Raw genomic sequence first — 26,964 nt, 5'->3', positions numbered from 1 at the left:
CTCTTCTCCTGCCCCCAGTCCCTCCCAGCATCAGGGTCTTTTCCAGTGAGTCAACTCTTCACATGAGGTGGCCAAAGTACTAGAGTTTCAGCTTTAGCATCAGTCGGTCTAGTGCAATTTTCTCCACAATTCAAATCATCTCTAAATTCTAGTCTCAGTTAAAGGTGTATGCATCTAAATTCCAGGCATAAAATCATCCTTTTTTTTTTTTTTGCTAGAAAATCACCAAGAGGTCTAGCAATTTAGTATAGATAAATAAATGTGTTTTTTTTTTCCATGTAAGAAACATCAACTCTATAAAATATAGCAATATCTTAATAGCACATTTGCACAGAAGACACAAACCAATTGACACTGGATATTTTCATTAGTAAAATAAATTAGGCACAGTATGGAAGAGTCGATGCATTTAAAATTAGGAGACCTGGGAAGAGCTGGCCTCATTTAAAGCGACATGGCATTAAAATGCTAAAGCGAAGGAATCCTTTCAAGAATATTTATAAGAGAGCCAGTGTATCATTCTGCACCTGTTGTTAAGAGGAGGTACAACTGCTCAAGTTCCAGATTGAATTGGCTTCAAAGATTTTGAAGAATAGCCTCTCTGTTTCTACATTTTTCACCTCTTGTGAATAGAAATGTGTCTTTTGCAAGGGGAGAGTGGAGGACTATAGGGGCATTCTCAGCAGGAGGCACCTGTGAATCTTGGCAAACTTATGTGTTTTAAGCTGCTGGTATGAATAGCTTTCCAGTACGTGGGGAAAGAGGCAAGCAGGACCTTCTGATGAATGAATCTACAGAATGTTAATTTTGTGATCACTGAATTATGTGCCTAACTCAACGTTGAAGTGTTGTTTTGAAATACAGTTCACGTCATCTCACCAAGTTTGAAAACATACCTTCTGGCTTTAATTTCAGCATTTCAATCTGTAAATGTTTTGTTGTGATGTTGAGAAGACATCAAAAAATAAATTATGTCTGGATCTAAAATTTCTGGTTTTAGCAAATAAAATAATTTTTTTAAATCTAAAATTAACTTTTCTATGTATGATAAAGTCAAGAGTTAATAATAAGATTATATGCCTAAATTTTTTCATATCTTTCAAGACTTATTTGAAATAAGACCTCCTTTCCTGAAAGCTTTTCTTAACCACTTTTCTCTCCAACAAGTTAAAAACTGCCTTTCTATGTTCTCCATCCCTCAGTTAAGACTTATGACATTTTCATTGTATTTATTTGCTTCTGTGTCTGTCTTTCCAATTGATAGTGAGCCCTTCAGAGACAAGGATTGAGTTTTATTTATTGGGTAGCCCTTCTATTTGACATAAGGAACCCTGAATACACAGTTACAATAAATATAAGGTTGGGTACAAAAAAGAGATAACTAACATCATTTATTCATTGCCTGGAGAGAACCTTAACCATGTGGACTTACTTCTTGTGCTATATGGTTGCAGACGGGGTTTAACTGAATTCTAGATCTTACTTAGCAACTAGTATATTCTCTCACTTATTTTTTTTTTTTTTGCAGTGACTTGAAAATGTTTTCTATTTTCCTCAAGCCACTTCCTCATCTTTCCTCTTTCCTGTAAGAAGATTTGTTATGATTTGCTTTATGTTTAAATTATAAATGAGACACAGCATGACTTTGATAGTCACATCCTCAGATATGAAATAAAGGGGTATCAATCACTTTCTTCTATGATGCAGTCTTTTGTCATTGATCCAATTGTTTTATGGAATGCAGGAATTTAATCCAAGCATGTTAAGGGATCTTTTCCCTAAATCTCACAGTCAACTCTGGTCTGTGTTTTCATTGCATTCAGTTATCAGATCATCTCTAGGTTTTTTTTTTTTTTTTCTTCTCCTTCACCCTTGAATTGACTCTAAACCTAACAGGGTTTCCTAAGTCCACTGGCATACGAATGTCCTCTTTGTGGAACTCCAGCTTTGTCTATCCCTGTTGCTGTCTTAGAGGTGTATATGATTTAGCCTTAGGCTGTGGCTGACAAATAAATGCATTCCCCTCTGCATCTTTCTCATCTTTATGTTCAGGTCATTCAGGTGTTTTGACCTTCCTCTGACTCTTTGAACCCAAGGAAAGAATTGGGTGTTCTGCCAGTCTTTCTGGGGATCATCTTTCTCTGTGTTGCCACTCTCTGTAAGACTGCATGCAGCCGAGTTCTGCTAGCATGCACATGGACTGCTGGCTCACTTTGCTCTGATCTCCAGGCCTACAGGTCCCCCACCAATGCCAGCTCTACTCTGCCTCAACACAAGGGACAGTGCATGACAAGCGACCAACGTACGACCTCTGGGTTTCCTTCCAATTTCCTTCCCTGAGACGGGTGACCAAATCATTTTCTGATTCATACATATATCCCACTACTTCTTGCTCAACACTTGAAATGAAAATTCAATAATTTGATGCTTGGGCTTCTTTGCCTCATTCGTATGGTTAGCTGTTCATTGGGAGAAAGTATAAAATTAATTAGGAAAAAAAATAAAATAAAATTAATTAGAAAAGAGTATTACCTACTCATCCAGGTATCATGATGGTTTAGAAAAGCTCAATTTTATTGAGTATTTACTACATCTCAGTCATTTACAAGCATTTTATTATAAAATATATTTATTTGGAGCCAGTTTAAATGATTTTTTAAATATTTAATAAAAGCCTGATATATAGTATGCACTCAATAATCGATGACCAGTTATCCCATACGCACTTCCTTCATGCTTTTTCTAGTCTTGAATTTGCTTCTTAATAGTGTCTTGAACAAGTATTGTAAAATTTATTTATGTGTAAAAATTGAGATAGGAATAATTATTCTCCTCTAATTACAGGAGTCATGTAGACTATATGAAAAATGTGTGTGTATATAAAAATGAATTTTAGATGATGAATAGAGAAAATTTAGAAAATATGCTGAAATTGTAAGCTCATGTTAATTAAAATTTCAGTGATAACAATAATTCATTATTTCAGAGAGTTAAATATTTTGATGAATGAGATTGTTCACAGAGAGAGGGCAGGCAAAGGCATTAGAAGTGTATCCTGCTGCTAAGTCACTTCAGTTGTGTCCGAGTCTGTGCGACCCCATAGACGGCAGCCCACCAGGCTTCCCCGTCCCTGGGATTCTCCAGGCAAGAACACTGGAGTGGGTTGCCATTTCCTTCTCCAATGCATGAAAGTGAAAGTGAAAGTGAAGTCGCTCAGTCATGTCCGACTCTTCGCGACCCCATGGACTGCAGCCCACCAGGTTCCTCCATCCATGGGATTTTCTAGGCGAGAGTACTGGAGTGGGGTGCCATCACCTTCTCTGAGAAGTGTATCCTAGTAATATATTAAATAAAGACTGTAGCCTGTGTCTTGCCAATGTGAATAGAAAAGAAGGAATCCATCTGACACGAATTGAGTTGACAAGTTATGGTGGCTGGATATATGTTCAAAAGAGATGATTTTTATTAAGCAATGCTTGTTGGACCTTTGAGTACAGTGTTAATTAAGTCAACTTTTTCAGAACTTTTGAGTCAGATAAATAGAATTGATTTTTTAAAAATTTAAACAAAAGCTAAAAGGAATGAAAAAAATGAAAGTAATATAACATTCTGGATATTTCAGATAATAATATTATTTTAATAAAATTGCACTATGGTAGGATTTCTAGCTTAGAATTTTTTTCTTTACTATTAAAAAGACTGAAACCTAAGGCCTGTGCCCCGTTAATGTAAATGAATGAACAGATTTCACACAGGCATACATGCACATCTGTGCTTGTCTGTCTTATGTGTCTTATTAGCTGCAGACTTAATTTTTTGTACATTTGTGGTAATTTTGTTCAGCAAGAAACTAGCTGTTATAGCAATGTAGGTATTATTTTATACATTTATGTATTAGTGTAGAGATAATAGAATTAGAAAAATAAGTATTTTGACAAAATAGACTGAAATGTCATACATTTCATTTCATCTTACCTGTTTTACTCATACTGTAAATATTCTAAAATATTCAATTGAAATGAAGAATGTAAACTAAGGCAGAAGCAATTATTCATTTATTTATAATTTATAACCTATTCCCTATAAAACATCATTTGAGATGAATGGATTGATGCTCTTGTTTATCCTGGGGCATAAACTGAAATCAAAGTGTTAAGATGCAAATATCTCTGGTCAGTATATTAAATGCAAACATATTTGTAGTTGGCATGGCAATTGCTACCTCCATGGAATATGAAGCATACAAATGCATAATTTCTGGCTATTCCTACAGTATTATGTTGATTTCCAAAAGTGGTTTCTGCTGTCCATATACATATACACCACAATTAAGTATAAGCAATTCCTTAAAAATAACAACACATTTCCAAAAACTTTGAAAGTGTCATCTATATTGTACTAAAACAAAAGACCTTCAAATTCTACCAACAAGTGAAAACAAAACAAAACAAAACAAAACATTAGAGTATCTTTGAAACAGGAAACATTCCCAGAAGCATTTCCATAAAAGAACTTTAAGGAGAGTCTTAAGCAAAATATATATCATCAAAGTCATATTGTTTAAATATTCTATAATGGCAACATTACTGATTCTCAATTTTAATTGAGAATTTTCATAGCAGTTCTATGGATTAATTCCCAGATGCATTTTTAATAACAAATGCTATATTGCCTTATGATGATTAATTCAAGAAAGGCCATCTCAGTTTCTTAGAAAGATTTAAACAAGGCTGAAATTTTATCAAAGTAGGCCTTGGCAACTACTTTTGATGCTAATTAAAATATATTCATTTACTACTCTAGGTGTCAAATATTCCCCAAATTCCAAATGGATTAAAGCAGGTGATCCATGTCACTAAACTTACAGTAAAGAGGACATGGAACACACTCCACATCTGGGTTTTTCATAGCTTCCTTTGAAGAATTGTCATCCTGCCCTATAGACTCAGGCTACAACTCTCCAGGACCAGTTATCCTAAAGGCTGTCATTTTATCATTTCTCATTTATTTAATTTATGAATATTATGCAAATTAAATACCCCCAAAAAAATGCATGGGCTAAGATATATGTTTTTGTTGTTGTTATTGTTGTTCAGTTGCCCAGTTGTGTCTGACTCTTAGGATCCCATGGACTGCTGCACACCAGGCCTCTCTGCCCCTCACCATCTCCCGAAGTTTGCCCAAATTCATGTCCATTGCATTGGTGATGCCATCCAGACATCTCATCCTCTGATGTCCTCTTCGTCTGCCCTCAATCTTTCCCAGCATAAGGGACTTTTCCAATGAGTCAACTGTTTCCATCAGATTCCCAAAATACTGGAGCTTCAATGTCAGTATCAGTCCTTCAACAAGTACTCAGGGTTGATTTCCTAAAGATTGACTGATTTGATCTCCTTGCTGTCCAAGGGACTCTGTCTTCTCCAGCACTGTAGTTTGAAGGCATCAATTCTTTGGCACTTGCCTGTTACTCCAGGTATATCTTGACTTCCTACCTTTTCATTCCAATCTCCAGTGATTAATAGAACATCATTTTTGGTATTAGTTCTAGGAGGTCTTCTAGGTCTTCATAGAACTGATCAATTTCAGCTTCTTTGGCATCAGTGGTAGGCATTGAATTAGGCATTGAATTGCTGTGATGTTGAATGCCTTGACTTGGAAACAAACCAAGATCATTCTGTCATTTTCGAGGTTATCCCCAAGTACTGCATTTTGTACTATTTTGTTGATTATGAGGGCTAATCCATTTCTTCTATGGAATTCTTGCCCACAGTAGTAGATATAATGGTCATCTGAAGTAAATTTGCCCATTCCCATCCATCTTGGTTCACTGATTCCTAAGATGTTGATATTTACTCTTACCAACTGCTTGACCACGTCCAACTTACCTTGATTCATGGACCTAACATTTCAGATTCCTGTGCAATACTGCTCTTTGCAGCATCAGATTTTACTTTCATCACCAGACACACCCACAACTGAGCATCATTTCTGCTTTGGCCTAGCTGCTTCATTCTTTCTGGGGTTATTAGTAGTTCTCCTCCACTCTTCCCCAGTAGCATATTGGACACTCTTAGATGTGGGGGACGCATCTTTCAGTGTCATATCTTTTTGTCCTTTATACTGTTCAGGAGGTTCTCACAGCAAGTATATTCGGGTGGTTTGCAATTCCCTCCTCCAGTGATCATGTTTTCTCACAACTCTCCTTTATGACCTGTCCATCTTGGGTGGCCCTACACAGCATGACACATAGCTTCATCGAGTTATCCAAGCCCCTTCACCGTGATAAGGCAGTGATCCATGAAGGGGAAGATATATGTTATAATTGTATAAATCAGATCATGTAATTCCATTTCCACCCATTTGCTCTGGGGTAAAATTGAAGTCTCCCATCTGGCCAGCTTGTTTTGTATAACCTCTGCTTGTGTCTTTAAGCTCCTGCTGACCATACTCTTCCAACCCTGCCTACATTGTTCCACCCTCCACACCAGCCCCGCCTTCTTCAAACACTCAAGTCCAGCGCTGAGTCTTCGCCCATAGTCCCTTATTCACGTTCATGCCCTGCCCTACAACCACAGCACAGTCTGCCTGGACTTTTTACACTTTGCACAAAGGTCATGTTATATTGATTCATGTGATTATTTGATTAACATCTTTCTTTCTTCTTAGATAGTAGTGTCTAAATGGTCAGAACCATTTATTATTTGACTCAATATTTGTTCTCAATGTTTCTCATGCTTCCTGGAACAGAAAAAAAGAAGCATTATGCCAGTTTCATCTAGGAAAATAGATCTTTCAGGAAAGGGAAAGTAATCAATTTAGATTTGGGGTATTGTTTCTGAGAGACACAGTGTTGATGGCTTTCTGTTTCAAGCACTGTGCAAAGTTCTCTGTATGCCTTTAGCTTGTGCAATCCTCATGGGGAATGCACTGTGACTATCCCCACTGGCCAGTGAGCAAATAGAGTCAGAGAGGTAATTGTCTTATATCCAAGATCTATGGAGAAGGCAATGGCAACCCACCAGTACTCTTGCCTGGAAAATCCCATGGGTGGAGGAGCCTGGTAGGTTGTGGTCCATGGCATCTCTAAGAGTTGGACATGACTGAGCGACTTCACTTTCACTTTTTACTTTCATGCATTGGAAAAGGAAATGGCAACCCACTCCAGTGTTCTTGCCTGGAGAATCCCAGGGACGGGGGAGCCTAGTGGGTTGCCGTTTATGGGGTTGCACAGAGTCAGACACGACTGACGCAACTTAGCAGCAGCAACAGCAGCATATCCAAGATCTAGTAAGAGACAGAGTCGATGAGAACCCAGAATTTGTAATACTCAAGTTTATGATCTCAAATCCCATTGTAGCTTTGAGATGGGATGGGGATGTCTAACTATTATCAGTTTACTGAGGTTAACAGAGGCAACCTTGAGTTATTTTCATTTTTTCTCTCTAGACTTAATTCTCATTTATGTTCATGCTTTAGTGTCTGATTTAAAATAAATGACTCAATCCACAATAGATGAATTTAAACCAATAGTATTTATATAAGATATATTCCCACTCTGTACCAGTGTCCCTATCCACTTAGTTGCTCAAATAAATATCGTAGGAATCATCCTTTCTTTCTCTCTCTTCTTCATGCTACATATGTCATCCAGCAACAAGTCTTGTTAGCATTCTATAATCCAAACATCTATAATCCATTTACCCAGATCTTTCTAAACCTACTCCTCCCATCATTGCCTAAGCGACCATCACATCTTCTTGGATGAAAGCAACAGCTGTGGAATCATAACCAGTCTGCCTCATCCCACTTCTGTCTGCATCTTTCTTTAAATTCACTCTCCACACAGCAGTCAGAATTTTCTTTGTAAAATTTTCTTTCTACACAGCTTTTCTTTGTAAAACATTTTTTTTTCCTTCTTGCTCTTTATGTCACCCTAAGGCTATAATCCAAACCTGCCTCCTAAGACTAACATAATCCTACTTGATCTGCCTCTGTTTTATCACTCTCAGCTAACTCATTACCTGGCAGCCACACTGATCTTTGTTATCCTTTTCATGCCAACCCAAAGCATCTGCACTCTGCCTGGAATACACATCCTTTGCTCAGCTTTGCAAAGAGAGAATTCCAAACATTCAACTCTCAGTTCAAATATCGCCTCCACAGAGAGGCTTTCACAAGGCTCTCTGCTCACAGTAGTCAGTGTACCTTATACTTTAACACATCACACTGTTAATCTTTTTTGTAGAACTTATGCTTATTTAATATTTCCTGCTTATTTATTGTTTCACTTATATTTTGAGAATGAAATTTGCAAGGAGAACATGTCTTTTTTGCACTATTGTATTCTTAAGCCCCAAATATAAGAAACAGTGTTGGTGGTTTTTGTTTTATCTGTTAGTTTTTTTTTTTTTTTAATGGAACTTAGGTACAGAGATTTGAGTACATCATATACACAGCTCATAGTTATCATTTTCTTTCTATGCTAGGACTTTGTCTCACTTTATGTATACAGATATTATGTTTATTTCTTCATTATCTCTCCTTTCATTCTATGCTCATTCTATTGGGCTTGATCTATGTCTTTAAATGTGAAGGCATGAGGAGAAGGGGACGACAGAGGATGAGATGGTTGGATGGCATCTCCAACTCAATGGACATGAGTTTGAGTAAACTCCAGGAGTTGGTGATGGATAGGGAGGCCTGGCTTGCTGCAGTTCATGGGGTTGAAAAGAGTTGGACACGACTGAGTGACTGACTGAACTGAACTGAACTGATGTCATTGTCAAATATGTAGAGATGATATTTGAGTATGCATATTTAATTTGCATTAGTTATATTCTGCATTTTGTTTCTTACTTTTTTCATAAAGTGTGTTTTAAGATCCCTACATTTTTCTGTACCTATATTTTGTGACTGTTGTATGTTCTAATAGTTGGCATCCACCATAATTTCCATACATTCTTGAGTGATTTGCACCCAAACAAATTCCAACCCCCACCAACATATACTTTATCAGAGTGGATATGCAGCTTCATGTTCTGCCTCTGATCTGTAGAGAATTCATTTGTGATATGCACTCAGGAGTGGGATTGCTGAGCTATATGTAATTTTTACAATAAGACACAATAGTTTTTAGAGTAAATTATTTAATTATTATTTATTATTAGTTACTTAATTATTTTAGCACTATATAGTAAACTATCTAGGACTTCCCTGGTGGTTCAGACGGTAAACAATCTGCCTGCAATGCAGGAGACCCGGGTTCTATCCCTGGGTCAGGAAGATCCCCTGCAGAAGGAAATGGCTACCTACTCCAGTGTTCTTACCTGGAGAACTTCATGGGCAGAGGAGCCTGGCAGGCTACCATACAAGGGGTCCCAAAGAATTGGACATGACTGGGCAATTAACACACACACACACACAATAAACTATCTTATATTTTTGTCATGTGAATAAATATAACCCCCTACATGGACATCAACAGATGGTCAATACCAAAATCAGATTGATTATATTTTTATAGCCAAAGATGGAGAAGCTCTATACAGTCAGCAAAAACAAGACTGGCAGCTGCCTGTGGCTCAGATCATGAACTCCTTATTGCCAAATTCAGACTAAATTGAAGAAATTAGGGGAAAACACTAGACCATTCAGGTATGACCTAAATCAAATCCTTTACAGTAATAGAGTGGAAGTGACAAACACATTCAAGGGATTAGATCTGATAGACAGAGTGCCTGAAGAACTATGGACAGAAGTTCATGATATTGTACATGAGACAGTGATCCAGACCATCCCCAAGAAAAAGAAATGCAAAAAAGGCAAAATGGTTGTCTGAGGAGGTCTTACAAATGGCAGAGGAAAGAGAAGCTAAAGGCAAAGGAGAAAGGAAAGATATACCTATTTGAATGCAGAGTTCCAAAGAATATCAAGGAAAGATAAGAAAGCCTTCCTCAGTGATCAATGCAAATAAATAGAGGTAAATAATAGAATGAGAAAGACTAGAGATCTCTTCAAGAAAGTTAGAGATATCAAGGGAACATTTCATTCAAAGATGGGCACCAAAAGGACGGAAATGGTATGGACCTAACAGAAGCAGAAGATATTAAGAAGATGTGGCAAAAATAAACAGAATAACTATACAAAAAAGACCTTCATGATCCAGATAACCATGATGGTGTGATCACCCATCTAGAGCGAGACATCCTGGAATGCGAAGGCAAGTGGGCGTTAGGAAGCATCACTATGAACAAAGCTTCTGGAGGTGATGGAATTCCAGTGAAGCTATTTCAATCCTGAAAGATGCTGCTGTGAAAGTGCTGCACTCAATATGCCAATAAATTTGGAAAAGTCAGCAATGGCCACAGGACTGGAAAAGGTCAGTTTTCATTCCAATCCCAAAGAAGGGTGATGCCAAAGAGCATTCAAACTACTGTACAATTGCACTCATCTCACATGTGAGGAAAGTAATGCACAAGTTTCTCCAAGCCAGGCTTCAACAGTACATAAACTGTGAACTTCCAGATGTTCAAGCCAGATTTAGAAAAGGCAGAGGAACCAGAGATCAAATTGCCAACATTTGTTGGATCATCGAAAAAAGCAAGAGAGTTCCAGAAAAACATCTATTTCTGCTTTATTGACTATGCCAAAGCCTTTGACTGTGTGGGTCACAACAAACTGTGGAAAATTCTGAAAGAGATGGGAATACCAGACCACCTGACCTGCCTCCTGAGATATCTGTATGCAGGTCAAGAAGCAACAGTTAGAACTGGACATGGAACCACAGACTAGTTCCAAATCAGGAAAGGGGTACTTCAAGGCTGTATATTGTCACCGTGCTTATTTAACTTATATGCAGAGTACATCATGAGAAATGCTGGACTAGATGAAGCACAAGCTGGGAGAAATATCAATAATCTCAGATATGCAGAGGACACCACCCTTATGGCAGAAATTGAAGACCTAAAGAGCCTCTTGTTGAACTGAGTCCATGGCATTTGGTCCCATCACTACATGGCAAATAGATGGGGAAACAATGGAAACAGTGACAGAGTTTATTTTGAGGGGCTCCAAAATCACTGCACATGGTGACTGCAGCCATGAAATTAAGATACTCCTTGGAAGAAAAGCCATGACCAACCTAGATAGCATGTTAAAAAGCAGAGACATTACTTTGCTAACAAAGTTCTGTGTAGTCAAAGCTATGGTTTTTCCAGTAGTTTTGTATGAATGTGAGGGTTGGACTATTAAGAAAGCTGAGTGCCAAAAAATTAATGTTTTTAAACCATGATGTTGGAGAAGACTCTTGAGAGTCCCTTGGACTTCAAGGAGATCAAAGCAGTCAATCCTAAAGGAAATAAGTCCTGAATATTCATTAGAAGGACTGATGGTGAAGCTGAAGCTCCAATACTTTGGCCATGAGATGCGAAGAACTGACTCCTTGGAAAATACCTTGATGCTGGAAAGATTGAAAGCAGAAGGAGAAAGGGATGACAGAGGATGAGATGGTTGGATGGCATCAGCAACTCAATGGATATGTTTTGAGCAAGCTCCAGGAGTTGGTGAAGGACAGGGAAGCCTGTCATGCTGCAGTCCATGGGGTTGCAAAGAGTCAGACACGACTGAGCAACTGAACGAAACTGAGCCACATAGATATGTTATAACAAGTTCTTAGCAATAAATTTATAGTCTTACTCTAAACTATTAAGTATTAATTATCTATGATTGCATAACAAATCACTCTAAAATAGCAGCTTAAATGATAAATGCTTATACTATAATTTATGTGAGTCATGATTTGGGGAGTATCTTCTTTGGATATTTTTTCTTAGTTTCTCATGAAATTGAACAGTATGCTGCAATCATCTGAAGGCCTACCTGGGGCTGGAGGAGTAACTTTCAAGATGGCTCACAGGCATGTCTATTGGAAGGAGTTCTTAGTTCCTTGATAGAGCTGTCAAAAGATCTCACTGAATGTCCTTCTGTTATGTTAGCTTGTTTTCTCCAGAGTTAGTCATCCAAGAGCAAGAAGGAAACACAAAGTTTTTTTATGACTTACTCTCAGAGGATAAAATCACTTTCTTCATTGTCTATGTGTTATATGCAAATCTAGCTCATGCTCAAGGAGAAGAGATTTAAGTTCCACTTCTTGAAGAAGGAGTGTCAAAGAACTTTTAGACATACTTCAAAGACACCACAAAACCCATAGATCATAATGGAGCCCTATATCTTGTAAACTCTGAATAAATATGTTTTATTATGTTCTGGTTTTGATTCTGTAAATAACATTAAATATTTACTTTGTGCTAAACATTTTGCTGAGAAAGGGAGAAGTAAGATGAATAGTGAGGGCTGTGATACAATTGGATAAAAAAATGATACTTTTATCAGATTATAAATGCATAACAGCATCTTAACTCTATACACACACTTCAGTATTTTAAAGGAATAACATTACGTTTCATTACACCATGATCCTTGCTAATAGTTTTTCAACACTTTGAGAGAAAAATCTTGTAAAAGATTTGATAAATCACCCAATAATTACAAATTTAACATTATCAAGGAAGGAATGCCTCTGTTTTCTTACAAAGATCATTAAAAAGAAACAACAAAAGAAAGACAACTAATAAAACTGACTGATTCACATTCTTACTATCATTATTTAGCTCTTATTCTATCTTGATTTGAGAAGTATAACATGCAAATATCTCTGTGTTATTCATTACAGTATATGGAGTTTCACTGTAAATCCTCTGTGACTTTTGGGAGAAAATGCTAAAGGAACGAGAAAGGCTGCTAACTAGGCAACTGAAACAAACTTTTGTCTGCTAACATTAACTACAGTTTAAAAATCTTTATGTCAGTAGCATTCTTATTCTTCACATGAGACAGACTGCTCCAAACACAGATTGGCTTATTGTCCTTACTGCTCAGAAGCTGCACCTGTTCTTTTTTAATGGTATTTAAAAGAAGATAATGCTCCAATTATCTACTGCATGAATTACAAGTATTCCCAGAACTGGTAAATAATATAGCACTACAAACTAAAATTATAGTTCAATGCTTATTTGCATGGAGATGACCAAAAAATATGTCTTTCCACACACTCTTCACCTAGGAGACAAAAAAATTACTATCATTGCAATTCAAAAAGATAACTTCTGTTTTTAATTATTGGCTGAGCTGGATAAATTTTAGAATTGGTTTATATAGAGGAAAAGTTCAGTAAGAATAAAAGAATGAAGGTGTAGCTTTGTTTGTTATTAACCTTCTCATACTTCTATCCCTTATCATGATCCTTACCTAACAGACAGTAATTGAATGGTTTTGTGTAAAGGACAGTACCAAATAAAATTGAATCTGATTTATTTTTGACAGAAACTGAAATAGGTATAAATGAAAGCTTAGTAAAAATCATATTTGATTGTCCTGTATAAACATGGTAGATTTACTTCACAAATCAGAACTTTTAAGTGTTTGTTCTTATGAAGTAGTAATCAGACACATTCAAAAGATTTTAAAAGTATTTTGTATTTTTGTCCTTTTCATTGTATAATTGGCATTGGCATAAGAACTTTTTTTTTTTTTTAACATGGTGTAAGTCAAGCCTTGATGAATAAATAGACTCAGCAAGGATTTACCAAACACTGGCTGTATGTAAATGCTTTATTCACGATCCCTCTGTTCCACATGTTTCTGAAAATTGGTTTGCTTACTTTTGTCTTTCTCCTGATTATCTGCTACTTTGGGCATAGGTAAAGCCATTTCAATATTCATTTGTTTAACTAGGAAGCCATGGCAGATATAAAATGAAAGTTCATACTGAGACCCTATCTTATTAACAAATAGCATGAGCTGTTGAGTGTGGCATTGTATCCTCTTTTGGCAGATCACAGGCAGAATTCTCCGTTAAGAAATTTAATTCTGGGAAATTCCCCAGTGGTCCAGTGGTGAGGACTCAGTGCTTCCACTGCTAGGGCCCAGGTTCCACTGATCCCTAGTTGGTGAACCAAGGTCCCACCACAAGCTGGGTGGCAGCCCTACCACCTCATAAAAAGAAATTTAATTCTGGACCTAGTTGGAATTTAAGTTCTATGAAATCAGTAAATAGTGGCAATCTTTATCCATTAACCAAGTCTTGTTCATTTGATATAGACAAATTGATTTATCAGTTAGAAGCTTCAAAAAACAGTCTGTGGCAGATAGATTTGAATTGTGTTATGTACCATATACTAGTCCCTTGATAACTATTTGCAGAATAAATAAAATTAAGTTATTAAATTATAAAATAACATGATTAAAGCCATTTAAAATCTAGGAAAGCAGGTAACTACTTTCTGGGGACTTACCATGTGACTAAATTTACATATATCATCTAAACTAAGCCACTGTGATGTTTATTTTTATGCATCAGCCTGGCTATGCTATAGTACTTAGTTATTCAATCAAACAATTTGGGGAAAAAAACACAAAAAGATTGTATAGTTTGGGGAGACTTTGTGTGTTCAGAGTTTTATAGAAAGAAAAGAAGACAGAATGAAAACCAAATGTGTGTTTGTAGAACTAACATTTGATTATAAGACTTAGAGAAAGACTGATCTTGTATTTTACAGAATGTTCTATATAAACCAAGCTTTTGCACTTTATATAAAAGTGTGAAAAACTAAGTGATCTCCTTAGTGAAAAACTAAGGATATTCTAAAAAAAATAGGTTAATAGTTCAGATTAAATGATTGACTGCATCCATTTTAATTGAATATTCTCTACTTAGGTCGGGAAATATGAAATGAATTGATGTTATTCAGTATCGAAAACAAAATTTGAGTAGCTATTCAGATACATAGTTACCCCTTCAATGGAGAAAAGAACAATAAATTCATGTAAAAAAGATTTAAAAATGAATCAATTTCAATCACAGTTTATTTGAAAAGACTCATCATACTGCAAGTTTCTGATTTATACACATTTGCAGTTTTATTCCATATTATGTACAATGGTGAGATTCACTGAATTTGTGATTGATGCTTTTGAGAGTTAAATAGGTTCTGTTTCTGATTAAGTTCAATATTTTGTTTTCACATGAGCCGCATCAACCCCTTAATGAGTACCTTAGTCATTACTTGTTCAGTGTTTGTTGCCTTCTCTGCCCTATAAATCCAGTAAAGCTAGAAAATGTGTCCATGTTCGCCTTTACTGAATCCCAGCACTGCTTCTAAGTAATGTGCATCTAGAAGAATGTAAGAGGGAAGACAGATAATAAACAATCAGCAAATAAATACATAATACAATTTTGGATAAGGTTAAAATCTGTGGAGAAAATAAACAGATGGATTGATATGATTGGAGGAGAGGGTCATTTGACATAGGAGAGTCTCTGAATAAGTAAGATTTGAGCAAAGGTATAAAAGATGAGAAAGAGTTTAGATAAAATAGAGTTTTGATAAATCTGGGAAATGGAAAGAAAAAAATGCAAAGACACTGAACATTGTCTGTAAGCTGGGAGTTAAAAGATCTATCGTGAGGTATCCTGCCTTCAGTGGAGATTAAAGTAAAAATAAATTACTGTAATAGTAAGATAGAGTAGTATAGTGTAGAATTAGTATTAGTATAATTAGTAGTATAATTAGTATTAGTATTATTGATTAGTATTAGTATACAATAGATGCTAAGCTCTATGGTAGAAGTGGGCTTTCCAGATGGTGCTAAGGATAAAGAATCCACCTGTCAATGCAGGATACATAAGAGATGCGGGTTCAATCTTTGGGTCAAGAAGATCTCCTGAAGGAGCACATGGCAACCTTCTCGAGTATTCTTGCCTGGAGAATCCCATGGACAGAGGAGCCTGGCGGGCTACAGTCCACAGGGTCACAAAGAGTCAGACATGATTGAAGTGACTCAGCACGCACACATGGAAGAAGTTTATTAACAGGATATTCCTCTGGAGTATCCAGATAAGCACAGAGGAGACACAGTCAAGCAGACTATGGTAGAAGGAGGGATATGGAATTGACTTCCTTTTATTATAGCAGCTACTCCTCTAAATTCAAAGTGAACTTATGGAAAGTGCAGAAAAATAGTTTAAAAAATTATTCCTTTTTTTGTAAATCAATATTGCTGTGCAATGAATTATTAAATGGATGATTATATTTTCATACTCTTCTGAGGATGAATGAATTGCTGTCAGCATGAAGTCAGGCAAAGGCTTGTTTGTTTTTTTTTTAATCTAACTGCCTAATATTCTGAACATAAAAGTGTCTATTAATGTAAACATACCAATTTCCCAGCCAAATCAATCCTGTTCATATGAGGTCAGTTGTAGGATAAGCTGCTATGAAAAGGAAGACTTGAATGATAGTTTACATGGGCTAGAAGTGTCTTTCCATCTTATGGAAGTAACTGCGTAGGATTTTTAAGGCTGATATGTTGGCTTCACAATATTAGAGACCTAGGTTCCTTCTAGCTGTTGTGTCACCGTCTTGCACACACAGATCTGATCTTAGGCCACAAGATAGCTGTTTCAGCTGTCACCATAGTGACTCCATCCCAGCAGCCCAGAGGGAGAAACGGAAAATAGATCACACATTTTTCCTTTGAAAACATGACCCAAAAGTTAACATACCATCCCAATTACAACCCAGAGACCAGAACTTATCTTTAGACTACTTCTGCTGCAAGAAAGGTTAGGAAAGGTGGCCTTTGGCCATGTAATGATGTGCTCAGTGAAAAAGTTGATTACTATGCAAAGAAAGAAAGAATAAATATGAAGAAACAAATTGTAGTCTCTGCCATATCATCGCATTGTGATCTTAATTTTCAGGTGTTAGATTCATTTGTGGAAATGTAGGAAATTTCTTAAGATGTAATCAAATGAACTGTGTAGAAAATCAATTACATATTCAGATTAGTTGTCTCATATTCACTGCTTACACCTTTATCATTATCAACAAAGCTTTCATGTTAATAATTGTTAAGATGAAACGTGCAACATATTCTTTAAGAACAAATGTATAAGTTTCTCAGAAAGACAGAAACATATGCATATCTTTCTGTAACACATTTCATTGTATATATATATATCTACATATCTTTCTATAACATTCTATAATATATATGTTCACTTTTACTTTTTTAGAACATGCTTGATTGTGAAGCTCTTTATTCCATTTTATTTTTAGTGCTTTTGAACAGCGTGACCTTTATTCAGTTGAAAGGACCCTAGTTAGGAGTTTGAATACTTATGTTCGAGGTCTTGTTCTGCTACTAATTATCTGTGCAACCTTGGGAAATTATCCTTACCAATCTAGTTTCAATTTCCTCATCTGCCAAATGAAGGTGTTGGACAAGGTGATCTCCAAGGTCCAATTCTGCTGTAATTTCCATGATTCTCTGACTCACAGTACACTGTGAATGCTGATCTAATTAATTTTCTTAGTCACCTTCATGACACTCAACAGAATATATTTTCTCATGATGTTCAAGAGGTTGATGTGTACATCTGTAAAGATTTCAGCTAAACATAAACACTAATTTTGGCTTTCCTGAAAGGCACAGGATTGAATTTATGATAATGTACACTAATTGCAAAGTGCAACTCTTTTGTCCCTTCTTTGTTCTTCTTGCATCAGTTTTGTACATCTCTGTCTCGTCTGAGAAGCTATGAAATGGGGCCAAGTTAATCTTTATACCCACGGTGTTACATTCAATGCTTCATGTTCAAAGCCATTTCTTAAATACATAGCATAAACAAATGAGCCTTTTAAAATGTTTTACACTGTTCAAAAGGGAATGATTTCTTTAAATCCCACCATATATTCATTTGATGTATCATGTTGTTATTTTCACTGTACATAATTATTTCCTACTTCTATAGATTGTACATTTTGCTGAGCTCCAAGAACAAAAACATAATATATTGCAATCAGTTCTCAAGCTGAGCATCATTTAGGGGTTCATTTAGGGCACAGGCTGTATATAAGTACAGAAATCCATTAAATGACTTCAGAATCACCAAGGGATGAGGAGAGCTAAAGACAGTGTCCAGAGTCTCTGCTAGGTTTGTCCATTAATATAAGAACAGGACTTAAGCAGAGTTTGATGTAGCTATCTGAACATAGGAAATTATTTAAACAAAGGTGTGGAAGTTAGCCTATTTAACTAATAATTTGAAGGAAATGCTTAGAGATCAATAGTAAAATACATACCGCAGGCATTGCATGCGGACAGATGCAAGAGCCTGCGATGCTGTATTGGGAGCTTTGCAGTGAAGATTCAGTTGTTTTTCTCTCCACCTGGGGTGACATACATGTTCATAGAGAATGCAATTAAAATTTTTGATAATCTAATTAACTGATTTGGTGGCACTATGGATAAGGCTACGAGACACTGAAAATGATGACAAAATTTAGTAAATAACTAGATAGGAAAGATGTGTCAAGAAATGTGTAGGATTCTGATATTTTACCTTACTTGTGGGCTAATCTTTTTACCCTACTTGTGGGCTAATCTGTGAGCCTGTTACCTTTCATGGATGTTGACAAAAGACACTCCTGAGTCTGGAACAAAGGACTTTATTACTCACCACACAGCAAAGCAGTGAACACACCAGCATATTTTTTGTAAGGTCCCCTTGCCTCCAGTGCACACAGGGATGAAGTGATGGGTCCAAATAGATGCTTTATATATGGTGGGATTTCATCACAGCGGAGAAACCCAGCACCAAGAGCCCAACAACTTTTGAGCCAAAAAAAATTCTGGTGGCTCAGTGGTAAAGAATGAGCCTGCAAAGCAAGAGACTTGCAGGAGACTGGGGATCGATCCCTGGGTTGGGAAGATCCCCTGGAAAAGAAAATGGCAACCCACTCTAGTATTCTTGCCTGGGAGATCCATGGAGAGGAGCCTGGCAGGCTGCAGTCCATGGGATCACAAAGAGACGGACATGACTAAGCAACTAAACAATAGTAACAACAATCGGTAGAAAAGCTAGTCCCCCTCCCCCGGGGAGGTGTATAGTCACACAGTAGTCACCATCAGGCTGAGGTTGCCTTGACCTACTTACCTGTCTGTGTGACAAGCTACAGAAACTGTCCAGTATCAGGACAGATAAAGGCTTTCCATCTGGCACACTTGGCAAGAATGTGCAGGGAAGCTCAGGGCTCATGGTGACTCTGTTCCAACAACAGGAGAATTCAAAACTGATTCCCAGATTTTCTGCACTAGACTCTCAGCCTCTGAAGAGCATGAACTCAGATTTACTCATCTTCAAAAGCTCAGTTGGCTGGCATAGACGAAGCCTTATTTACCTATATCTATACCTGTATCTCTATTAGTTCCCTGCTGGTGCTGCTAAGTCACTTCAGTCGTGTCCCCTCTGTGCGACCCCATAGACGGCAGCCCACTAGGCTCCCCTGTCCCTGGGATTCTCCAGGCAAGAATACTGGAGTGGGTTGCCATTTCCTTCTCCGATACATGAAAGTGAAAAGTGAAAATGAAGTCTCTCAGTCGTACCTGACTCTTAGCGACACCTAGGACTGCAGCCTACCAGGCTCTTCCGTCAAAACGGCAACAAACTGGGTGGCAAAAAGCAAAAGCTAAAAGCAGGCATTTATTTTTATAATATTCAAGAGGCTCTAAATCCAAAATGAAGGTATTGACAAAGCCGAGCTCTCTCTGACAGCTCTGGGAAGAATATGTTCTTACCCCTCACTAGCTTTGGGTGGTTGTCAACACTTTGGCTTATAGTCACATCCCTTCAGTCTCTGCCTCCATGATCATATGACCTTCTTCTCTCTGTGAGTCTGTGTCTCTGTGCCACCTCCTTTTCTTATAAGGACACCAGGATTTGGAGGTAGAGCCTAGCCTTAACTAGCATGAACTCATTTACACTTAAATTATTACATCTTCAGAGACCTCATTTCCAAATAAGGTCACATCGTGTGGTCTTTGAGTGCACGTGAATTTGGAGGGGTGAACGGTATATAGCCCAGTGTAAACTCTATATCTGTATCTGGTCAGTGAGTATATGAATGAATCAGTATGTGGATTAACAGGTATATACATGAATGAATTCAAGACAGTGTAATGCCTTGACTATGCGAATATGGATCCAAAGGCAGAAAAATAATATTAAAAAATGGAAGAATTCAATATGCTATATTTAAGTTGATAATGAGACTTCAGGTGAAAAAAACCCAGAGGCAGTTGAGTAAAGTTGGGTGTTGACACTCCATGGTTTATTTTGCTGTATAGCATATTATTCTCTGCAATAATATGGCTCTGGTGTCTCCCTCCACTTATTCATATATTCATTCTGCAATGCTCGGCTCACATATCTCCTTTTTGTTTTTTCCTGTCTGCATGGGTTGTATTTTTACAACTTCTACCATGCCTACTAGCATAACCCATAATTCACTTTTTGTTTACATTATGTATTTATTATATATGTTTAGAATAATAGGCACATGGAATTCACAAATAAAATCTGTTTATTTTTTAATCCTCCCTTTTCCACTTTCCTCACACAATATTATTTAAAATGATGCTAGATACATAATTAGAATTTAAGTATACTTACTGACTAAACTTTCACATTTATGCTTATGCAAGTTTTCCATAAGGATTTTGTTTGCATTTTAACCGATTTCAAATCAGGGTAATTAGGTAATAAAAATTTTAGCATTGGTTTATGGAAATATTATTTCCTTTTGTAAATAAATGTATACAAAGACACGTTTCAATAGCATTTTTTGTGAAAATTGATTTCAAGCAACATTGGATATTCAGCCAGCTCTGCTTTTTAATACTTGGTATTCTCTTTGCTTTTAGGTTCCTTAATATGTGCTTTATCCTTTTAATTCTAAACTTCCCTTGCTCTGTGCTTGTGGCTCACAGTGCTGTATTATGCTTTTGTTTTCATTTTTATCTCTGACAATAATACACCATTTTCATTCTCTTCAGATTCCCAAGTAATGAAACATATTTTATCATATTCTGGGAGATTATACTAGTCACAGTCTGCCTTTTAAAGAGCAAGAGACAGTTCTCGACCAGGGTATTGTGTGTCCTCGGATTCAGGCGGAGGTTGTCTTTCAAGACATCTTATTTCTTAGATTTGCAAATTTTCCAGATCTACTCATAATTCTGTAATTTTATTTCATGGCACTTTCATCTTGGTTGACAACATGTTGTGTTAGACTAAGTGGCCTCTTGTTTGCATTTTCCTTGGTTTAATTTCAATTCCTTATGTAAGTCATAGTTAAATTTAATGGGTTTTTTGTTTGTTTCTTTGTTCTAATTGTTTTTTGGTCTACAGACCTAGAAATCCATTATCTCTGGGCACTGTGGATACATAATTCAAATGTCATTTTAAAAGGTATTTTCTTTTGTGTACAACTAGTTTTAGGGAAATTCTGCACTTAATAAAAACTAGGTTTGTAAAATTTTATTTATATGCTTGCCCTTATAAGGAAACATTGATTATAATAACAATATTTATGTATCCTAATTGATAAATACACCAAGCATTTTCCTTTTTATAGTATGTTGTATTTTTTATACATGTATCTCATGTAACTATTTCCTATTCCCTTTTCATTCAGTGGTAAAATTATATAATCAAATACTTCATAGTGTATTGATTGCAATGCAGTAAAGTTACCCCAAAGGAACGATAATGCTGAAGGGAGATGTTGAAGAGCTGGACTTTTCAGAATTCTGTATTGTTAGAATTCAGAACCACTAGCTTCTTATCATTAGCCTTCGGATTTTTAAATATACCTTTCACAAGAACCAAAGAAAGCAGTTAACTACCTTTCCCTAAAAGATAAAATAAAAATATCTCTGATCTAGCAATTTGAGGGAAAGTGAGAAAGAAGTGCAGCAATGAGATATTTACTGGCTAGATTTGACGAGATAGGGAAGGAAGAAATTTTCCTCTATGCTTCTAGGTTCTTCTGGCTGGTGTGAGAATTAGATTGACATGAGACAGATTAATAGCAGAAAGTCAAATAAAAGTTTAATAACATGTATACCCAGGAGAGACCGAGAAAAACTGACTCCCCAGAATGACTGAGGCCCTCACTTTAAACACCATCTTCAGGTAAAGACAAGCAGATGTTAGGAATAGTAGTTTGGGACCTCAAAGGGAAGGGAGGCAGTAGACCTGAGGATGAAAAAGCGAATGGTTGATAAATGAATGTTTTCTGGGTCATAAAGAAACAATGCATCACAGAGTCAACCCTGATCTAGGCCCTGCCTGAGTTTCCCCCACCAAACCTAGTCCATATTTTTTTTTGCAGATCTCTGGTAATTGCTCTGTTCTGGGAACAGAGCCACTGTGTCAATTTTAGGGAGCTATGTTGAAAAGCCAACATTTCTTTTTGTATCTTTGGGGCCTTGATTGTTTTTGGTTCAAAACAATCTTCATGCCAAAGAGAAGCTTTAGGGTATCAAATTGTATGGAGTCGCACATGGACTTATTGCAAAGTGAGGAGGCAAAGAGCAGTGCTCTCTGAGGATCAGTAGACCTTGAGTGTGATGCCACTGGCCCTGCCCACACCGGGGCCCCCACTTGAGTGGTCCATAGGCTGCATGATGGTTCTCTACCTTGAATGCTACTAATTCCAGATGCTGGGTTCTCCATCTAGAAATGTTTATTACGCAAAAAGAGGTATGTAAGGCAATAATCAATCAATAGACTGCAGTCAAATCTCACCATTGCTGCTTTGCCTGTCCCTCAAGTAATTTTGTCCAGTGTGTGTGTGTATGCTTAATCAGTCATGTTCTACTCTTTCCGACCACGTGGACTGTAGCCCACCAAGCTCCTCTGTCAATGGAATTCCCAGGCAAGAATTCTGGAGTTGCTAGCCATTTGCCCTTCCAGGGAATCTTCTCGACCCAGAGATTGAAACCTCATTGCTGCTTTCCCTGTTCCTCATATAATATTTTGCCCAGTAATGTGCCTTAATAAAACACAAGTTGATTATCTGAAATATAGACATCTGCATTCAGTGTAAGTGAACTTTTTGGATAACAAATGGTTTAAAACTAGAAAGAGAAGATTTAAAAGTGTTAAATCTAATGTAACATCTGAACATTTATAAACCATCAAGTCATGTCAGGCTTCCCTGGGGGCTCAGTGGTGAAGAATTCACCTGCCAATACAGGAAACACAGGTTGGATCCTTAGCCCAGGAAGATCCCACATGCCAGGAAGCAACTAAGTCCATGAGCCTGCGCTCTAGAGCCCTGGAATTGCAACTACTGATGCCCGAGTGCCCTAGAGCCAAGGCTCCCTAACAAGAGAAGCCACGGCAATGAGAAGTCCGCACACTGCAACCAGAGAAGAGATACTCACTACAGCTAGAGAAAAGTCCATGTGGCAGTGAAGATCCAGCCAAAAATAAATAAATAAAATGATTTCAAAGAAGAAAAAAAGATGTAAGCATTTATATTAATTTTCATAATAGTAGCCTAGAAATGAATCTAACTGAATTTTATGTTTTCTGTTTAGCTACAAACAAGAAAATCAGAGAAACATAAACAGCAATTATCCTTTGTTTTTTCTTCTTATATCAAATATTATGTCAGCAGATTCTAAAAGTCCATATTTTAACCGTTATGTTTAATTTAGAAATACCAGTAAGCAAACCAGAAGGAACATGAGATGAGCTGTTGGAATAATCTTTGAATTGACACATATACCAAAAAAAAAAAAATCTCAGCTCAATAAGTGTTTCTTGAATGAACAAATGAGTAAATAATTTAGGTTTTGTCTACCTACTAAAAAATTCCCTCTTCATCCCTTCTGCCTTTTTGTAGACTGCCTTACTTTCCTCATGTATGCATAGGTCTTTCAGAATTGATTGATGTCTTGTTTTAAATTACCTGAAAAAAATGTCATTACCTTTTACTGTGCCTTTATAAAGAAGCTGGTTTTATGGAAATCTAGGATTAAGTAATACATGAATATCAGACTGCCTGTTTCAATCCCAGCTCAGCCATTTCAGTGTTCATATTTAAATTTGCTTCACTTCTTACTGTAATTCACTTCCCTTAACTGCCAGATGGAGAAGATGTTAGTACCTACCTCAGGCCCATATTGAGTCTTAAATGAGTTAATAAAATAAGGTGTTTAGAAAAGTACCTGGAACACAGAAGACAGTCAGTATTAGCCACCATGGCCAAATTAAGTCCTCACAAAACACTTATCTAGTACAAAATTAAAATAGAAACACCAGCTCATCATAATAATCAATAACCTTGTTTAGGCATAAAGTAATTATTTTAAGGCTAAAATTAAAGGAAAATTTAACACTACTTTGTAGTTAATCTGGGACTAGAACCAAGTATTTTCTACTGTAATAAGTAGTCTTAGTACCATATTTTCATAATTATCTCATTTGAAGTACAGGCTTTTTTTTTTTTTATGGATGCAAAGTTATAATAAAAAATGTACAAGCAACAGAAAAGCCCATTTTGGATGGGGATTTCTCCTACAGTTGCAGTTATCGATCTACTTTTCAGGTTGTGCTAGGGAGTAGAAAGGCCTTTGTACAATCCTTTATTTGTTGCTTACTCATTACCTGTGTGACCTTAGGAAAGTTACTCAGGCTCTCTGTGTCTGGTTAATCATCTCTATAAGAAAATAGTATATCGATAACATTTACATTAAGAGTAGTGAGAATTATATGAATATGTTAGGTAAAGTGCCTAAATGTTTCATTCCTTTATCTTCTTGCTTAGGGTCCACTTGAAGGCCCATTTGCAGGGCTGTATTATTGTAAATCCATTTCTCATTTTGTCATTGCTATTTTTTCTTTGCTTTTTAATGCCAAACAATATATTTGGTAAGCTGAGTCTTTAAGGATTATCCAACTTAGACTTTCCAATGCTTTGTGAAAAACATTAGGCTAATGAGTTTATTCAGCAGCTTTAAGGCTAATAAAAGCCAATTCTGTAACCCACACAATCCCTCAATGGAGTTTTTAAAAATTAGATTTTGCTTTTTTAAAAATAGGAAGATAAAACACACTAGATATGCTGTACACACATTTCTTAACCTAGTTTAGACAGTTACAGGACTTGGTTTGAAAGCTGAATTGTTTCTACTGTGTGTATTTGTGTGAGTGTGTGTTGTGTATGTGTGTGCATTTATGCTTAGAGGATAGAAAGTTAATTTAAATATAAAAATAGTAAATCTTCAACATCTCTTACATTCTTTTTTACCCTCTATCCCAAAACACAATGCACTTGGATTTAATCACTTTTTAGATGCCAACTTTGTCTACAAATAATTAATTAGGGATAAGGGAGCATGTCAAATAGCACCAGGAGGAATTCACCACTCAGATACATACAGTGGGATGTTTTTCAAAACTTGATTTTATTTCCAAAAAGCCAATGGCATGGGGAAAAACAAAGAAAAGATGAAAAAGATTTAAGGAACATACCTACATAATAAAATAGTAGGACCTTTTTAAATTATGATTTTTAAGAATCAAAAAGTATTATTTTTAGATTTCCAGGGAAATTGGAATATGACTTGGATATTAGTCACTGTCAATGAATTATGGTTAAATTTGTTATGGAAATTGTGATTATGAAAGTTAATATCCTTCTAAGATTTTAATTTTTGAGGTGCATATTAAATCACACACAGGATATCTGACTGAAATAACATGAGGTCCAAGATTTGTTTTAAAACCTTCCAGACAACCCAAACCCCACTGAAAGGTGGAGAGGGAGGAGATAAAACATGTTAAACAAAACATTGGTAGTTTTTGAGGCTGGTTGATGAATACTTGAAACCTCAGGGAAAACCTCTACTGTTTGTGTGCATTTGAAAACTGTATGCTAAAACAGTTGTTAAAAATAATAGATATTGAATGTAGGTGCCTTAATATTAGTTCTTACGTCTTTTAGGGTTTTAAACAAGTATTTGTAGAGTAAAAAATTAATAAATACATCCTAAACTGCATATGTTATTATGTGCATATTGTATTTATACTAACACAAGATTTTTGCAGCAATTTGTTAAGAAAAAATGTTTAAAGATTGATACTACAGTTATAAAACCTTTAACAAGATATCTCTTCTTAGATTAATTTATACTGAATAACAATGAGACAGTTAGCTCTAACATGTAGCAACTAGATTACAAAAGGATTTAGGTCTTTTAGTTTCCTATTCTGCAAAGGCATTATGTTGAGGTTAGGTATATCTTGTATGGAGTGGTAGTTTAAATACCACTTAATTGCTAACTTTTCATCAACTTTAATTTGATTTAAAGATCTAGAAACTTTTGTAAGTTGGGGAATAAGTGTGAAGATTATTATGTCCATATACATCATGTGAAATGCAAGGCTGGATGAATCACAAGCTAGAATCAAGATTGTTGGCAGAAATATCAACAACCTCAAATATGCAGATGATATCACTCTAATGGCAGAGAAGGAAAAAGAACTAAAGAGCCTCTAGATGAAGGTGAATGAGGAGAGTAAAAAATCTGGCTTGAAACTCAACATTCAAAAAACTAAGATCATGGCATCCAGTCCCTTCACTTCATGGCAAATAAAAGGGGAAAAAGTGGAAGCAGTGGCAGATTTTATTTTCTTAGGCTCCAAAATAACTGTGAATGGTAACTAAAGCCACAAAATGAAAAAATGCTTCCTCATTAGAAGGAAAGCTATGACAAATCCAAATAGCATATTAAAAAGTACTGGGGACCAGCCCCAGCTGATCCAGGGTATTCGAAGGAGAGACGGCCTAGGCAACTATTTATATGCTAATTAGAGATATAGAGAACAATAGAATGAGGATAGCTCAGTAGGAAAATTCAGTGGAGAAAAGAAGCTGAGTAGCTTGGTTTACGCGGGAGACCAATAAAACTTCAAGACAAGAAGTTTGCACCACTTACGTAGGCCGCAGGCGCCCTCTCGAATAGCGGAAGGTGTCTCACCCTAGACTC

General features: G+C 36.4%; 1 protein-coding gene across 2 annotated transcripts in view; it reads left to right on the top strand.

Moving 5' to 3' along the window:
* Positions 1 to 26,964, top strand: part of BRINP3 (bone morphogenetic protein/retinoic acid inducible neural-specific 3) — a 497,054-nt gene that overhangs the window by 433,475 nt on the left and 36,615 nt on the right. The gene's annotated exons all lie outside the window — the stretch shown is intronic.

This window comes from Bison bison, unplaced genomic scaffold, assembly GCF_000754665.1.
Source record: "Bison bison bison isolate TAMUID 2011002044 unplaced genomic scaffold, Bison_UMD1.0 scf7180017864325, whole genome shotgun sequence".
In the NCBI taxonomy this organism is placed as follows: Eukaryota; Metazoa; Chordata; class Mammalia; order Artiodactyla; family Bovidae; genus Bison; species Bison bison.
This window is presented reverse-complemented; position numbering and strand designations above follow the sequence as displayed.